The 19259-nt window shown below is 39.5% G+C and overlaps 1 protein-coding gene across 11 annotated transcripts in view; it reads left to right on the top strand.

The window, feature by feature from the left end:
- LOC139532565 (uncharacterized) overlaps positions 1 to 19259 on the top strand; it is a 76913-nt gene that overhangs the window by 17627 nt on the left and 40027 nt on the right. The window contains exons 6-14 of one of the 11 annotated variants that reach the window (XR_011666615.1): positions 14527 to 14727; positions 14901 to 15106; positions 15332 to 15379; positions 15527 to 15591; positions 15988 to 16007; positions 16182 to 16382; positions 16554 to 16750; positions 16832 to 16876; positions 17089 to 19242. The exons of the other annotated variants lie outside the window; for them this stretch is intronic. The gene's annotated coding sequence lies outside the window, so the exon portion shown is untranslated. The remainder of the gene's footprint in view (positions 1 to 14526; positions 14728 to 14900; positions 15107 to 15331; positions 15380 to 15526; positions 15592 to 15987; positions 16008 to 16181; positions 16383 to 16553; positions 16751 to 16831; positions 16877 to 17088; positions 19243 to 19259) is intronic. 11 annotated transcript variants of the gene reach the window in all.

Here is a 19259-nt window from a genome sequence, read left to right as displayed (position 1 = left end):
TTGTTAATAGTGTCTTTGTCACAATGTGCTAGGTTATTGACATGTAGAATTTCTTAAACGTGTGCAACCATCCTCAGCTAAGATTTGGTTTAGAACCTTAGCACCCCTGCAGGTATTTGGTGGATTCCAACAATATCAACAATAAAATTCATATTGACAGAATTTAAGAATTTCAGTATACATGCATGGATTTTCACATTCACTGTAAAGTTGGTTTATTATACAGTACCTGTCAAGTTTGGACACACCTACTCATTTAAGGGTTGTTCTTTATTTTTACTATTTTCTACATTGTAGAATAATAGTGAATACATCAAAACTATGAAATTACACATATGGAATCATGTTGTAACCAAAAAAGTGTTAAACAAATCAAAATATATTTTAGTTGAGATGCTTCAAAGTAGCCACCTTTTGCCTTGATGACACCTTTGCACACTCTTGGCATTCTCTCAACCAGCTTCATGAGGTAGTCACCTGGAATTCATTTCAATTAACTGGTGTGCCTTGTTGAAAGTAAATTTGTGGAATTTCTTTCCTTCTTAATGCGTTTGAGCCAATCAGTTGTGTTGTGACAAGGGATGGGTGGTATACAGAAGATAGCCCTATTTGGTGAAAGACCAAGTCCATATTATGGCAAAAACAGCTCATATAAGCAAATAGAAACGACAGTCAATCGTTACTTTAAGTCAATTCGGAAAATTTCCAGAACTTTGAAAGTTTCTTCAAGTGCATTTGCAAAAACCATCAAGCACTATGATGAAACTGTCTCTCATGAAGTGTCAGGGTTGTGTGCGGCGAAGTAGCAGAGTCAAATGCAGGACACAGGTGTTGAGCGAAACACAAAACGTTTACTCAAATCACAGCAAAATTCCACAAAGGGAATAATTACAAAACGTATAAGAAATAACAACAACCACTAACGTAACAAACAATCACGGACAAAACAGAAATGAAAGCCAGAGGGTTAAATAGGGAACATAATAGGGGAATTGAAACCAGGTGTGTATAATACAGACAAAACAAAACGAAACAGAAAAATGGATCGGTGGTGACTAGAAAGCCGGTGACGTCGACCGCCGAACACCACCCGAACAAGGAGAAGGGCCGACTTCGGCGGAAGTCGTGACATGAAGACCGCCACAGGAAAGACCCAGAGTTACCTCTGCTGCAGAGGATAAGTTCATTGGAGTTAACTGCACCTCAGATTGCAGTCAAAGTAAATGCTTCACAGAGTTCAAGTAACAGACACATCTCAACATCAACTGTTCATAGGAGACTGCGTGAATCAGGCCTTCATGGCCGAATTTCTGCAAAGAAACCACTACTAAAAGACACCAATAACAAGAAGAGACTTGCTTGGGCCAAGAAACATAAGCAATAGACATTAGACCGATGGAAATCTGTCCTTTGGTCTGATGAGTCCAAATTTGAGATTTTTGGTTCCAATCGCCGTGTCTTTGTAAGATGCAGAATGGGTGAATGGATGATCTCTGCATGTGTGGATCCCACCGTGAAGCATGGAGGAGGAGGTGTGATGGCGTGGGGGTGCATTGCTAGTGACACTGTCTGTAATTTATTTAGAATTCAATGCACACTTAACCTGCATGCCAACCACAGCATTCTTCAGCGATATGCCATCCCATCTGGTTTGCGCTTAGTGGGACTTTAATTTGTTTTTCAACAGGACAATGACCCAACACACCCTTAGGCTGTGTAAGGCTATTTTACCAAGAAAGAGAGTGATGGAGTGCTGCATCAGATGACCTGGCCTCCACAATCACCCAACATCAACCACTGGAGATGGTTTGGGATGAGTTGGACCGCAGAGTGAAGAAAAAGCAGCCAACAAGTGCTCAGCATATGTGTGAACTCCTTCAAGACTGTTGGAAAAGCATTCCAGGTGAAGCTGGTTGAGAGAATGCCAAGAGTGTGCACAGATGTCATCAATGGAAAGGGTGTCTACTTTGAAGAATCTAAAATATATTTTCATTTGTTTAACACTTTCTTGGTTATTACACAATTCCGTATGTGTTATTTCATATTTTTGATGTCTTTACTATTATTCTACAATGTAGAAAAGAGTAAAAATAAAGAAAAATCCTTGAATTAGTAGGTGTGTCCAAACCTTTTACGAGTACTGTACATCTACTGAATAAGGAAAGTTGGTTTATGATACACTGATTAAAAATATAATATAAACAATATAAACAATTTCAAAGATTTTGCAGAGTTACTGTCACGGCCGTTGAATGAAGTGGACCAAGGTGCAGTGTGGTGAGCGTACATGTTCTTTTTATTAGAAAAGACGCCGAACAAAACAATAAACACTACAAAACAAACCGTGAAGCTTAAGGCTATGCGCCACAAACAAAGTCAACTTCCCACACTGAAAGGAGGGAAAGGGCTACCTAAGTATGGTTCCCAATCAGAGACAACGATAGACAGCTGTCCCTGATTGAGAACCATACCCGACCAAAACATAGAAATACAAAATCATAGAAAACAAAAACATAGAATGCCCCCCCCAAATCACACCCTGACCAAATCAAAATGAGACATAAAAAGGCTCTCAAAGGTCAGGGCGTGACAGTTACAGTTCATATAAGGAAATTAGTCAATTGAAATAAATTACTTGGTCCCTAATCTGAATTTCACATGACTGGGAATAGAGATATGTCTAGTCACAGATAAAAAAATAAATAAAAGTATGGGCGTGGATTTAAACACTAGTCAGCATCAGGTGTGACCACCATTTGCTTCATGCAGCGAGACACATCTCCTTCGCATAGAATTGACCAGGCTGTTGATTGTAGCCTGTGGAATGTTCACCCATTTTTCAATGGCTGTGCAAAGTTGCTGGATATTGGCGGGAACTGGAACGCGCTGTCTTACACGTCGATCCAGAGTATCCTTCTCAGATAATCCTGCAGGTGAAGAAGCCGGATGTGGAGGTCCTGGGCTGGTGTGGTTACACGTAGTCTGCGGTTGTGTGGCCGGTTGGACATACTGACAAATTCTCTAAAATTATGTTGGAGGCAGCTTATGGTAGAGAAATTAACATAAAATTATTTTGATACAGCTCTGGTTATCAAGGCACAAGGCGAGACCCAAATGCAGACACAGGAGGCAGATGGTTGGAGTCTTACAATGTTTATTATTCCAAAGGGGTAGGCAAGAGAATGGTCGTGAACAGGCAAAAGGTCAAAACCAGATCAGAGTCCAGGAGTTACAGAGTGGCAGACAGGCTCGTGGTTAAGGCAGGCAGAATGGCTAAGCAGGTGTAACAGTATAACTTTAGACCGTCCCCTCGCCCCAACACGGGCGCGAACCAGGGACCTTCTGCACACATCAACAACGGTCACCCACGAAGCATCGTTACCCATCGCTCCACAAAGACCGCGGCCCTTGCAAAGCAAGGGGAACCACTACTTCTAGGTTTCAGAGCAAGTGACGTAACTGATTGAAATGCTATTAGCGCGTACCCGCTAATGAGTTAGCCATTTCACATCCGTTACACTGGCGGCTACAAAGTCCAGAAACAGGCATGGGTCAAAACCGGGAGGACTAGAAAAAGGAGAATGCAAAAAGCAGGAGAACGGGAAAAACACTGTTTGACTTGGAAACATACAAGACGAACTGGCACAGAGAGACAGGAAACACAGGGATAAATACACTGGGGAAAATAAGCGACACCTGGAGGGGGTGGAGACAATCACAAGGACAGGTGAAACAGATCAAGGCGTGACACTGGTGGGCATTCCTGCAGTCAGCATGCCAATTGCACACTTCCTCAACTTGAGACATCTGTGGCATTGTGTTGTGTGACAAAACACACATTTTAAAGTGGCCTTTATTGTCCCCAGCACAAGGTGCATCTGTGTAATGATCATGCTGTTTAGTCAGCATCTTGAAATGCCACACCTATCAGGTGGTTGGATTATCTTGGCAAAGGAGCTGACTGCAGGAATGCCCACCAGTGTCACGCCTTGATCTGTTTCACCTGTCCTTGTGATTGTCTCCACCCCCTCCAGGTGTCGCTTATTTCTCACTAACAGAAATGTAAAAATGTGATGCAAAAATCCCTTGTGATGCAAAAATCCGAGCAAAATGCTTGGCGCATAGAATTAAAAAGGTATTGTCAGATATTATTCATCTTAATCAGACAGGTTTTTTACATGGATGATACATTGGAGATAATATAAAACAAGTACTGGAAACAATAGAACACTATGAAATATCGGGACACCAGGCCTGGTTTTCATAGCTGATTTTGAAAAGGCTTTTGATAAAGTACGACTGGAGTTTATATATAAATGCCTAGAATATTTCAATTTTTGGGAATCTCTTACAAAATGGGTTAAAGTTATGTATAGTAACCCTAGGTGTAAATTAGTAAATAATGGCTACATCTCAGAAAGTTTTAAACTATCTAGAGGAGTAAAACACGGTTGTCCACTATTGGCATATCTATTTATTATTGCCATCGAAATGTTAGCTGTTAAGATTAGATCAAACAATAATATTAAGGGATTAGAAATCCGTGGCTTAAAAACTAAGGTGTGATTGTATGCTGATGATTCATGTTTTCTTTTAAAACCACAATTAGAGTCTCTCCACGGCCTCTTAGAGGATCTAGATACTTTTGCTATCCTCTCTGGATTAAAACCAAATTATGATAAATTTACCATATTACGTATTGGATCACTAAAAAATGCACATTTTACATTACCATGTAGTTTACCAATTTTTTTTATTTTTTATTTATTTAACCTTTATTTAACCAGGTAGGCAAATTGAGAACACGTTCTCATTTACAATTGCGACCTGGCCAAGATAAAGCAAAGCAGTTCGACACATACAACAACACATAGTTACACATGGAGTAAAACAAACATATAGTCAATAATACAGTGAAAAAAAATAAGTCTATATACAATGTGAGCAAGTGAGGTGAGATAAGGGAGGTGAAGGCAAACAAATATATGTATAAATAAATAAAAATATAAAAGGCCATGGAGGCGAAGTGAGTACAACACAGCAAGTAAAATAAAAACTAAAAAAACAATGGAATGGTTGGTTTGCAGTGGAAGAAAGTGCAAAGTAGAGACAGAAATAATGGGGTGCAAAGGAGCAAAATAAATTAATTAATAAATACAGTAGGTAAAGAGGTAGTTGTTTGGGCTAAATTGTAGTTGGGTTATGTACAGGTGCAGTAATCTATGAGCTGCTCTGACAGCTGGTGCTTAAAGCTAGTGAGGGAGATAGGTGTTTCCAGTTTCAGAGATTTTTGTAGTTCGTTCCAGTCATTGGCAGCAGAGAACTGGAAGGAGAGGCGTCCAAAGGAAGAATTGGTTTTGGGGGTGACTAGAGAGATATACCTGCTGGAGCGCGTGCTACAGGTAGGTGCTGCTATGGTAAATGGTCTGACGGAGATGTGGACATACTCGGTATACAAATCCCAAAAGAAAGAAATGATCTCATTCCAATAAATTCTTATAGAAAGTTAGCAAAAATAGATAAGATCTTGCTACCATGGAAAGGAACATACCTGTCTCTTTGTGGAAAAATCACCCTGATTAACTCTTTAGTCATATCACAGTTTACCTATTTGCTCATGGTTTTGCCTACACCTTGTGACCTGCTTTTTAAATTATATGAACAAAAAACATTCCATTTTATTTGGAAAGGCAAGCCAGATAAAATTAAAAGGGCCTATTTATATAACGAATATGAATTCGGAGGGCAGAAATTATTAAATATTAAAGCATTAGACCTCTCACTAAAGGCATCAGTGAGAGATGCTATGCCATCTTCCAAGATGGCATAGCAGTTCAGACGTTCTTTTTTTGTCCTCGTCTTGTCGTGTCCTGTATATATATATATTTACACCTTTCTTCGCATATCTTTATATATTTTATTATCCAAGAACTCAACTACAAAAGCTTTCCTGCAACCCGCCTCACAAATTACAAAAAAAAGTATTATTTACCTCAAATCTGAAAATCCACAGTGGAAGCTAGCCAGAGGCTAGCCAGAGGCTAACCAGAAGCTAACCAGTAGCTGATCTGAAGCTGCCTAGAAGTTAGCCGGTTTGCTGGCTAGCGTTGGTGTTTCAGCTGCCCACGTTTGTGGTCTTCAGCTATTCCTTTAGCTCGATAATCTATCGGCACTTTTGTGCAACGCGACTCGGACCGGAGCATACCGGGACTATTTTTCTCAGTGTCCCCGGATTTCAGCCGCAGGCTCTGGACGTTTGCACCTTGATTTCACAGCTAGCTAGCTGCAAACCGTGTGACTATTGGCTTATGTCGATCCCGGAGCAAACTTAAATTTTTCCGGAACTAGCCAGCTGAGGAGTTCCATCAGCCACTCCTGGGCTACAGTCACCTATCCGGACCCGTTTTTTTTGTTGTTGTTGCTGCAGATGCGGAGCCCCATCGGGCCTTCACGACTGACTGCCGACATTATCTGCCCGAGGGAGTTATCCAACTGGCACCTCCGTCGCAACGTTACCTGAACGCTCATCTGGGGCCCGCTAATCGTTAGCTGTCTTATCGGCTGCTATCTGAATAAGTATATCGGACAATTTTTCTTGGGTCACTATAACTATTTTGCCAATTGGATTGATCCCCTCTACCACACGGAACCCCACTAATCTACCGACGGAAACGCACGAGGTGTCTAAAAAATAGACTTCCATCCTATGCTATCTTGCTACTGATAGCCATCTACCCGGCCAGCTGTCTGGATCGCCGTGACCCCAACCAACCTCTACTCACTGGACCCTTATGATCACTCGATTAAGCATGCCTCTCCTTAATGTAAATATGCCTTGTCCATTGCTGTTCTGGTTAGTGTTTATTGGCTTATTTCACTGTAGTGCCTCTAGCCCTGTTCACTATACCATATCCAACCTCTCAGTTCCACCACCCACATATGCGATGACATCACCTGGTTTCAATGATGTTTCTAGAGACAATATCTCTCTCATCATCACTCAATACCTAGGTTTACCTCCACTGTATTCACATCCTGCCATACCTTTGTCTGTACATTATTCCTTGAAGCTATTTTATCGCCCCCAGAAACTTCCTTTTACTCTCTGTTCTAGTCGTTCTAGACGACCAATTCTCATAGCTTTTAGCCGTACCCTTATCCTACTCCTCCTCTGTTCCTCTGGTGATGTAGAGGTGAACCCAGGCCCTGCAGTACCTAGCTCCACTCCTATTCCCCAGGCGCTCTCTTTTGATGACTTCTGTAACCGTAATAGCCTTGGTTTCATGCATGTTAACATTAGAAGCCTCCTCCCTAAGTTTGTTTTGTTCACTGCTTTAGCACACTCTGCCAACCCGGATGTTTTAGCCGTGTCTGAATCCTGGCTTAGGAAGACCACCAAATATTCTGACATTTTCATCCCTAATTACAATATTTTCAGACAAGATAGAACGGCCAAAGGGGGCGGTGTTGCAATCTACTGCAAAGATTGCCTGCAGAGTTCTGTTTTACTATCCAGGTCTGTTCCCAAACAATTTGAACTTCTACTTTTAAAAATCCACCTCTCTAAAAACAAGTCTCTCACTGTTGCCGCCTGCTATAGACCACCCTCTGCCCCCAGCTGTGCTCTGGACACCATATGTGAACTGATTGCCCCCCATCTATCTTCAGAGCTCGTGCTGCTAGGCGACCTAAATTGGAACATGCTTAACACCCCAGCCATCCTACAATCTAAGCTTGATGCCCTCAATCTCACACTAATTATCAATGAACCTACCAGGTACCACCCCAATTCCGTAAATACGGGTACCCTCATAGATATCATCCTAACCAACTTGCCCTCCAAATACACCTCTGCTGTTTTCAACCAAGATCTCAGCGATCACTGCCTCATTGCCTGCATCCGTAATGGGTCAGTGGTCAAACGACCTCCACTCATCACTGTCAAACGCTCCCTGAAACACTTCAGCGAGCAGGCCTTTCTAATCGACCTGGCCGAGGTATCCTGGAAGGATATTGATCTTATCCCGTCAGTAGAGGATGCCTGGATATTTTTTTAAAATGCCTTCCTCACCATCTTGAATAAGCATGCCCCATTCAAGAAATTTAGAACCAGGAACAGATATAGCCCTTGGTTCTCTCCTGACCTGACTGCCCTTAACCAACAGAAAAATATCCTATGGCGTTCTGCATTAGCATCGAACAGCCCCCGTGATATGCAACTTTTCAGGGAAGCTAGGAACCAATATACACAGGCAGTTAGAAAAGCCCCTTGGCTAGCTTTTTCAAGCAGAAATTTGCTTCCTGCAACACAAACTCCAAAAAGTTCTGGGACACTGTAAAGTCCATGGAGAATAAGAACACCTCCTCCCAGCTTCCAACTGCACTGAAGATAGGAAACACTGTCACCACCGATAAATCCACTATAATTGAGAATTTCAATAAGCATTTTTCTACGGCTGGTCATGCTTTCCACCTGGCTACCCCTTCCCCGGTCAACAGCACTGCACCCCCCACAGCAACTCGCCCAAGCCTTTCCCATTTCTCTTTCTCCCAAATACAGTCAGCTGATGTTCTGAAAGAGCTGCAAAATCTGGACCCTTACAAATCAGCCGGGCTAGATAATCTGGACCCTTTCTTTCTAAAACTATCTGCTGAAATTGTTGCCACCCCTATTACTAGCCTCTTCAACCTCTCTTTCGTGTCGTCTGAGATTCCCAAAGATTGGAAAGCAGCTGCGGTTATCCCCCTCTTCAAAGGGGGGGACACTCTTGACCCAAACAGCTACAGACCCATATCTATCCTACCCTGCCTTTCTAAGGTCTTCGAAAGCCAAGTTAACAAACAGATTACCGACCATTTCGAATCCCACCATACCTTCTCCGCTATGCAATCTGGTTTCAGAGCTGGTCATGGGTGCACCTCAGCCACGCTCAAGGTCATAAACGATATCGTAACCGCCATCGATAGGAAACAATACTGTGCAGCTGTATTCATTGACCTGGCCAAGGCTTTTGACTCTGTCAATCACCGTATTCTTATCGGCAGACTCGACAGCCTTGGTTTCTCTAATGATTGCCTCGCCTGGTTCACCAACTACTTCTCTGATAGAGTTCAGTGTGTCAAATCGGAGGGTCTGTTGTCCGGGCCTCTGGCAGTCTCTATGGGGGTGCCACAGGGTTCAATTCTTGGACCGACTCTCTTCTCTGTATACATCAATGATGTCGCTCTTGCTGCTGGTGAGTCTCTGATCCACCTCTACGCAGATGACACTATTCTGTATACTTCTGGCCCTTCTTTTGACACTGTGTTAACAACCCTCCAGGCGAGCTTCAATGCCATACAACTCTCCTTCCGTGGCCTCCAATTGCTCTTAAATACAAGTAAAACTAAATGCATGCTCTTCAACCGATCGCTGCCTGCACCTGCACGCCTGTCCAACATCACTACTCTAGACGGCTTTGACTTAGAATATGTGGACAACTACAAATACCTAGGTATTTGCACGCCTGTCCAACATCTCCAATCCAAAGTTAAATCTAGAATTAGCTTCCTATTCCGCAACAAAGCATCCTTCACTCATGCTGCCAAACATACCCTTGTAAAACTGACCATCCTACCAATCCTCGACTTCGGTGATGTCATTTACAAAATAGCCTCCAATACCCTACTCAATAAATTGGATGCAGTCTACCACAGTGCCATCCGTTTTGTCACCAAAGCCCCTTACACTACCCACCACTGCGACCTGTACACTCTCGTTGGCTGGCCCTCGCTTCATACTCGTCGCCAAACCCACTGGCTCCAGGTCATCTACAAGACCCTGCTCGGTAAAGTCCCCCCTTATCTCAGCTCGCTGGTCACCATAGCAGCACCTACCTGTAGCACGCGCTCCAGCAGGTATATCTCTCTGGTCACCCCCAAAACCAATTCCTCCTTTGGCCGCCTCTCCTTCCAGTTCTCTGCTGCCAATGACTGGAACAAACTACAAAAATCTCTGAAACTGGAAACACTTATCTCCCTCACTAGCTTTAAGCACCAGCTGTCAGAGCAGCTCATAGATTACTGCACCTGTACATAGCCCATCTATAATTTAGCCCAAACAACTACCTCTTTACCTACTGTATTCATTTATTTATTTATTTTTGCTCCTTTGCACCCCATTATCTCTATCTCTACTTTGCACTTTCTTCCACTGCAAACCAACCATTCCAGTGTTTTTTTTACTTGCTATATTGTATTTACTTCGCCACCATGGCCTTTTTATATTTTTATTTATTTTTATATATATTTTGTTTGCCTTCACCTCCCTTATCTCACCTCACTTGCTCACATTGTATATAGACTTATTTTTCACTGTATTATTGACTGTATGTTTGTTTTACTCCATGTGTAACTATGTGTTGTTGTATGTATCGAACTGCTTTGCTTTATCTTGGCCAGGTCGCAATTGTAAATGAGAACGTGTTCTCAATTTGCCTACCTGGTTAAATAAAGGTGAAATAAATAAATAAAAAATCAGTCATACAAAAGTTATAATTAAATCAAAACTGGTTCTCTAGTAAATTGGTACGAATGTCTCATCCTATGTTCAAGAAGGGCCTTTTTCCCTTTATTCAGATTACACCTGCTCACTTTCGGTTGTTTGAAAAGGAAATGATCTCCAAAATATCTTTATTTTTTAAACAAGCCTTAGAAAGTTGGTTGCAATTTCAGTTTAATCCACCTGAAAGGACGGAACAAATAGTACAACAAATATTGTGGATAAATTAAAATATACTAATTGATTAAAAAAAAACTGTATTTATCGATGAAATTATTTAAAAAGGTATAATTTTAGTGAATGATATCATAAATAGGACTGGTGGAGTTATGTCACACATGCAGCTAACACAGACATATGGAAATGTCTGCTCTACCGAAAAATTACAACCAACTAATTGCAGCATTACCACAAAAATGGAGGAGGCAAGTAGAAGGGGTAAAAAGTAAGGAACTTGTATGTCGGCCCTGTATTAAAGAACATAAATGGTTAAAGAAAAGTGTGATAAATAAAAACATATACCAATTTCATTTAAGGACCAAAAAACTGACAGCTGTGCCATATAAATTTCAAAATAGTTGGGAAGAGATTTTCGATGTACCCATTCCATGGCACATGGTTTATGAATTGATACGCAAAACAACGCCGGATTCAAAACTTCGAATTTTTCAATTTAAATTACTATACAAAATTCTTGCAACTAATAGAATGTTATATATATGGGGGATACAATCTTCCCAGCTCTGCAGATTCTGCTGTGAGGAGGCAGAGTCATTAGATCATTTATTTTGGTATTGTCCATATGTAGCTCGTTTTTGGTCACAGGTCCAGGAATGGCTGAAGAATTGCAACATTTGCCTAGAACTAACGCTACAGATAGCAATACTGGGGAATTTGAGAAGCCATAGTCAATCAATCAATAATATAATAATTATTTTAGCTTCTGTAGAAGCTATGAGAATAGGAAGGTTCAATTCTTTTGTGAAGCATCACAGCACAGTTGAAAAATATATGGCAAATAGAAATCCGAAATGGATGATGTTGAGAGATAGATGGGAGGGGTTGAATGGAGCTGAAGGGTGGGACTAATAACAAGATAAACAATGTAAAACATACGGGATCTGTAAAATGTATATAGGTTCGGAACTTTTGTGAAATAGCACAGTTACAAATAGAAATCAAACTGGATGGACATCAGAAATAGAGGAAGGACTAAGAACAAACAAGAGAGAACTATTGTAAAGTAGACTGTCTGTAAAATGTGTATAAGATGTATAAATTGAAGGGAAAAGCAGAAGTGTTTATTAGTTTACTCCAATTGGGGGATCGGTGGTAGGGTTTGCGGGGAATAATAATAAAGGTATATTATCTTTAAAAGTATGTATGTCTATATAGGTATGTGTTTGTATATATGTGTATATGTATGCATGCGTGTATGGATATATATATTTACCCCAAAAATATGGGGGATTGGAAATGATGCAGAGAATTACATTGATGGAAGCAACATTCTTTCCGCAATATTAAGCTGATCCACAAAATAAAATAAAAAATACATAAATAAATAAAATAAATAAAATAAAACAGGGATGTAAACAAATTTGTGCACATAATCTGAGAGAAATAAGCTTTTTGTGCATATGGAACATTTCATGGAACAAACACTTTACATGTTGCATTTATGTTTTTGTTCAGCACAAGGTGCATCTGTGTAATGATCATGCTGTTTTGTCAGCTTCTTGATATGCTATTTATGCTAGAGACACTAGCTATTTGTGCATATTAAACATTTCTGGGAATGTGTATTTCATGGGACCAACACATGTTGCATTTATATTTTTGTTCAGTATTCATCTACTGAGTAAGGAAAGTTGCATAGATCAAAATGGAACTATGGCTGCTAGGTTTCCAGGACCATTAAACCTAAATGATAGGCAATAAAATGAATCATGATCTGTGGTTGAATATAATTCCATATTTCAGCCTAAAGACATTCATGGCCATTGTGCTATCTGACGTAAGACAATGGACTAAAAATGAGCTTCCATCATATTGTTTTCATCTGTCAAGTCTTTTCCAATCAGGGAAGGGGAGAAGAGGACCGATTTTTAAGTAATTGAGGCAAGCAAACATACTGAAATCACGCTTGGACTAACTACTGTTATGTACTTTACCTTGTATTAAAAGGGCAATCTGTGATTGGTACATTCATTTTTTGGACTTAAGAATCAATGGGTATATATAATTAATTCAAAAGACCGTAACCTATATTGGACTATTGTAGTATCTGTGATCTACATCTGTTTATATGAGTTACTATGCTGTTACTACGCAGTAATGTATTACGGCAGTGTTACGTTACTGCACCTAATAGGAAATGCACATGCGCACTATTGGGCTGGGGGCTGTAGAGCACGAGAGGTTTTGACTGAATGAGACCAACTACTCCCGTCTCCTGCCTGGTCATTTCTCCACAACACAAATATTATGAGCTGAGTTCAACTATCGTACCCCACCAGAACCCCAAATAACAGCTTGTTTTTCTCCATTGTTTTTAAATGTTTAATTGTAAACTAACACTGTATAGCCTCAAAACATGGCTAAAACGTAAATGTTGATGTCACGGATGGTCGGTCTTTCCATGCATCCATAGCTCTGTCTATTAATGTCAGAGTGGACACCTTTCTCCAGCCCCATCCCTGAGATGGTTACCAAATAAGTGTTGGGGTGTCCGCTTTGTTGTTTGAATTTTAGAGTGCCCATATAATATATATTGCCAAAGTGACTAAGTGATAAAATAGCCTTCCCTCCATATCGGTCGTCACTAGTTACCACAGCCCAAAAGTCATAAACCCCGCCCATTTCTACAAAACATTTTTTTCTATTGTGATTTTAAATCTAACCTTTATTTTAACCACACTGCTAATCGTATGCCTAACCTTAAATTAAGACCCCAAAACGAATTTTAGTTGACATTTTTACGATATAGCAAATTTTCATTTTGTATTCGTGTTAATTAGGGGACACCCTTCTTTATCGCATGCTGTTTAGTTTCACTTTCTTTTAGTTTAGCGATTAGAACCGATCACTTCAAACTACAGTCAACAGAAAATAATCCCATAGCTGCAGGGTAAATCTACTTTCCTCATTTCCTTTCATTGACAATTCATGTTCAATATGAACCACCATAACTATCATTTACAGTTGGGTGGGTGTCATGAAAGGTTTTGTGATCATTTAATATTCTATGTCTACAACAGGAATAAAACAGTACAGATGGTTAAGTGGAAACTGGTAGTGCAGAATTTAATGGAATGTTTTTTAGATGAGTAATTCTATGAATGTAGAATAGAACAGAGGCAGTAAGTACTTTTACAATAACACATTACTTTCACTTTCTAATTCCAAGAAATCATGTTGTTCAGTGGAAGGACTGAGGTGGTAAAGTACTCTACAGCTGGATATTTGTCACGATCGTAAGAACATTCGGACCAAAGGAATCATACCAGGCCAACATAGAAGTAAACAACCTAGATTACCCACCCTAGTCACACCACGACCTAACCAAAATAGAGAATAAAAAGCCTCTCTATGGTCAGGGCGTGACAATATTGTGAAAGATTAGAGCAAAAAAGTACATGTTTAGAATGTGGAATTGCCTCACGCTGCTGTACACAGTTTGCACGGTAGAGAAATATATTTTATCTTCATGGTTTGTACACTGGTTGTAGTTTGCCTATCCTGAATGATCTATCTAGACTAATAAACCCCTTTGTCTGTTCATTTACTTTCTATAGATCCATGTTGGAACACAGAGATAATTTAAATCAGGGCTCTTTTGTGTAATTTCACATTTTGATTAAGAGGTGCACTATAAATGCTGGCTGAACTATGAAGCAAATATCCATTATGCCAATTAACAAAATAATTTATACTTTTATCAATGACCATTTTGACCTTCGTCTTTCTTGTCTGTTTAAAATCAGTGGCACACAATATGAAGTACTACACAGTTGCGACTGGCAATACTTTGGATTCTCATATTCAGTTTATAAGACAACTCAACAACACCACAAGATGTTTTACGGAAGTCGAGTTGCTGGTGGAGAGTGATGTCATCATGGCTTTCTGTCCCATCGTCTCCCGCGCCGGGACTGATATTGAAGCAGCACTGCAACAGATTCCAAGTACAGTAATTTATCCCAAATATGACTTCCTAAACAATGTTATTTCCTTCTATACCAGATATTCTCTTTCAACACCAGATTTACTCAAAATGTACCAACAGCATAAATGACAATACTTAATTGTTTATTTGAGAGTTTAATTGGGTAATTTTATTCCCTCATTCTCTTGACAGCTGGTAAAGATGTCATTCTGGTAGTACTGCATCACACCTTCAACCCAGACGACACTGTACCTGACAGCAGCAGACTAGTGACCAGAAGTGATGTAATACTCACAGTGGACTGTCTGTTCCATGAGAGCCAGGGAGGACTACTGAACTGTCCTCACAATGATGCAGCAGTCAGCATGGTTCTGAAGAGACTGAACATACAGCCAAAGGTAGCTAACCCTAATTCAAGGTTCAGGGAGGACCACTCTCCCCATTCTCCCTGCAACAGCCTCTGCTGTGTGGTTACAAATATGTTCAATAACTTGAATAGCACAAAATGTAAAACCATATAGTTAACCAAAGTATTTTATTACACAGGGTCTGATAGTGTAAGAGAAAATCAATGGTTGTAGTATGAGTCAAATATTAGTATTTGTAATGAGTGTTTTCTATAGATTGGAGCTGAAGAACGGATCAGAATCCCTGAGCAGGGTAACAGCCTGGTAAGTACATTCACAATGAAGACTTTGTTACTGAACTCTATAGCTGTCACGCAGATTGTGATTGATTGTATCAATTAATCATCATTTTGAGTACAGCATCTCTCTGTATTTGATGTACTGGATACTCCTTTTTTTCTCTTCAAACAGACCGGACATTCTGGCATTCTAGTTGTGATTCAGAGCTGTGTAACGGTGTTGTGGCAGAATTTGGGGTGAGTTGTTGTAACTTCTCAATGGATATGTTCTGTGTTGGACTGTGATGTTATGCCTTTCATACAGTAGACTCCTGGTATGTCTGCACCCTAACACAAGGCCATTGTGTTCCAGAACTGTTGCTTGTATAAAGAACTGTTGTGTAAACAATATGATTGTATGATCACCTCCCACTATATAAGAAACATCTAACCATTTATTCTTTGAGTTCTTCCCTGTGAAATCAGAGATAGATCTCCCCTGCAGCTGCTTGACTAAATATGTTTCTATTATGTCATTAAATAGTCTCTGCCTTAATCTTTGGATGGAACGCTGGTTGCTGTACATGTTTTCCTATCCTGAATGTATTTATCTAGACTCATAAACCCCTTTGTCTGTTCATTCACTTTCTACAGATCCATGCTGGAACACAGAGGTAATTGTCATATTTTGATTAAGGGGTGCACTATAAAGTAAATGGTTAAACTTACTAAAATCTTATAGCTGACTGAACTATGAACCAAATATCCATTGTGACAATTAAATCCAACATCAATACTTTTATAAATTACCTTTTTGACCTTCCTCTTTGTTGTCTGTTTAAAATCAGTGGAACACAAGATGAAGTACTACACAGTTGAGACTGGCAATACTTTGGATTCTCATATTCAGTTTATGAGTCGACTCAACAACACCACAAGATGTTTTACGGAAGTCGAGTCGCCAGTGGAGAGTGATGTCATCATGGCTTTCTGTCCCATCGTCTCCCGCGCCGGGACTGATATTGAAGCAGCACTGCAACAGATTCCAAGTACAGTAACTTATATGACTTCCCAAGCAATGTTATTTCCTTCTATACCAGATATTCTCTTTCCACACCAGATTTACTCACAATGTACCAACTGCATACATTACATTACTAAATAGTTTATTTGATAGTTTTATTGGTTTATTTTGACATATTCCCTCACCTTCTTGACAGCTGGTAAAGATGTCATTCTGGTAGTACTGCATCACACCTTCAACCCAGACTACACTGTACCTGACAGCAGCAGACTAGTGGCCAGAAGTGATGTAATACTCACAGTGGACTGTCTGTTCCATGAGAGCCAGAGAGGACTACTGAACTGTCCTCACAATGATGCAGCAGTCAAACAGATTAGGCAGAAGCTTGACATGGTATGATGTCAATTAATCATCATTTTGAATACAGTATTTCTGTATGTGATGTACTCATTTTTCCTCTCCTTTATTTTACAGACCAGAAGTCGTTGCTATGTAGCTTGGATTCTAAACTTTGTCATGGTATATCAAATTATTGCAGTAACTATACATCATCAACTACTATAAAGGACAAAAATATAAAAGCAACATGCAACAATTTCTAAGATTTACAATTCATATAAGTCATTATTCTTTGATTCTATTGTGTTCATTAATGTGGTCAATGTAATACAGTAATCATCACAGGTCATATCCCTAACATCTAGTGTTTTACGTTTCCTAATCTTTTCAAGATCCACGTCCCTCTACAAGACCTCGTTCTGGCAGTCTATCTGTGATTCGGATATATATACTGGTTTGTCAAATCATTGCAAATGATTAAACTATACATCATCAACTACAGATGTAGGATCATAATTTGATCACTCTTTTGTTGCTGAAATGCAAACGTGTAGTGCATTTGACTTTTAAAATGTCTTCTAAAGTTTAATTTACACTTTTACATTTCAGACTTGATTTGCCTAACGAAAAATATATCAACCCTTACAAAAATGTTAATTAATTATAATCCACATAAAAATGCACATTTCTTGTTGCTGCAGGATTATTTTCCTGGTGCAACAAACTGGCTCAAATTAAGATCCTACATCTGTATACAGTGGTGGAATATTCTAATCAAGTGAGAGAGACTTTGTCATTTCTTCAAACAATCATCTTGTCGTGACGTTGCTATCATTAATGTGATAACATGCTATTTATTGAATAATTAACTATGTGTAATTATTACGTGATTCAATGAATAATGTAACAATTAACTCATTAGTAACCTGGGGCACCACAGGAAAAGTTTGTTTAATGAGTTACTATTTCCCAAATTAACTCTAAGAATATCAGAATCTCGATATCATAGCAGTCAGTCATTTCCTCATATCAGTCTCATTCTGAACGTTGCATAATCCATTAAATCTGCACAAACCCTAGTCTACATGATGACTCAGCGATACACAAATTAGCTTATTTATTTACTAACTAACTAAATAATCACACAGAATTACATAAGCACACACACAGGATAGATTATACATTGATTACTAACATAATGCAATGAAACGTCCCTAGTGGACTAACCCGATATGACAGCTGGTTACATAATGAAAGGGCTGGGGAAAGAAAGAGCGGGAGAAGGAGAGAGGAAGGAATTCAACTATCGTACATACAGTTCAATAATACACTCATCGTAAATATGGATATTTAGCACCCTAACAACCGCTCATTAGAAATGCAACACATATTTACGCTTGTATGTCTTTGTCGTCTCCCTGTTGAAATCGCCCTGTCCGTCTACGGGGAGTACTTCTACAGAAAGTCTCGGGTTGTCCATTAGACTGGATCCTTCAGACGTTCCAATGGTCGTTTGATCGGCTCTCCCTCGTGTATTTGGTCAAAGTTCTAGACTACTTTACATTTTCCAGCTACAGACTGAAAATGTTTGATATAGTCTATATCTGTCTTCACTCGTCAAGTTTCAGAGGGTCTTACCATTTTCTGGTCTTGTAGTTTTTAAAAGTGTGGCTCAAATCCTCACGTTCTCTGGTCTCAATGGTTGATTATTCATGGTACAGCTAAGACCACTTTCCACACCGGCAGCAATCCGGCATGTTTTGGTCAAATGTAAATTTAGTTAGGAGTCCTTTATAAGCACTCTGGAAAAAGGGGCGTTCCATCCTTTTGGCATAAGGTCTGTGCTCACGTGGGCGTGGTTACTGACTGGGTAAAACTTTACATGAAAAACAATTATCTAATTTAGAAGGCTAAAATCACATTTCATCTTCTCACAAATAGTTTCATTTGATTTCATTAAAAATCATATGATTTTTACAACATTTAGATGTAAATCTGATAACTTGGACATATACATTTGTAGGGTTACTGTTATTTAGTTATACCGTACTTAATGATATAACAAAACAACAACTGATTTGACATGATTATTGTTTGAAGCCCCACCAACCATTTCACACATTATTTACGTTAGAAATATTGTTTCAATGTCCAACCTTTTGATGTTAAAGTACTGCAAAATCTCTAAGAACCCTACTCGTTTGCATAAAACAACCATTCGGTGTATAAACATTATTACAACATCATCTTGTCATTTTTCTACCATACGACACTAAGTATACCAAACATTAGGAACATCTTCCTAATACTGAGTTGCTATATAATGGTATGTCAAATCATTGCCAAATGATAAAACTATACATCATCAATAATGTGTCTCTTCGGGACGACACTTTAAAATTTAAATGTAATATAAGTCAAACTTATGGATGGTGTCTGTCATGATGTAGCTGTTAAACAAGAGTCAGTACTACTGTGGATCTCACACAAGTCATTCTCTTTCCAGTGTCCAGTGTCTTCAGTCTACAACTACTTTTTCAATCACAGTAGGTTCTATTGTGTG

This window comes from Salvelinus alpinus, chromosome 10 (assembly GCF_045679555.1).
Source record: "Salvelinus alpinus chromosome 10, SLU_Salpinus.1, whole genome shotgun sequence".
Taxonomy (NCBI): Eukaryota; Metazoa; Chordata; class Actinopteri; order Salmoniformes; family Salmonidae; genus Salvelinus; species Salvelinus alpinus.
Note: the sequence above shows the minus strand (reverse complement) of the source record. Positions and strands in the feature narration are given on the sequence as shown.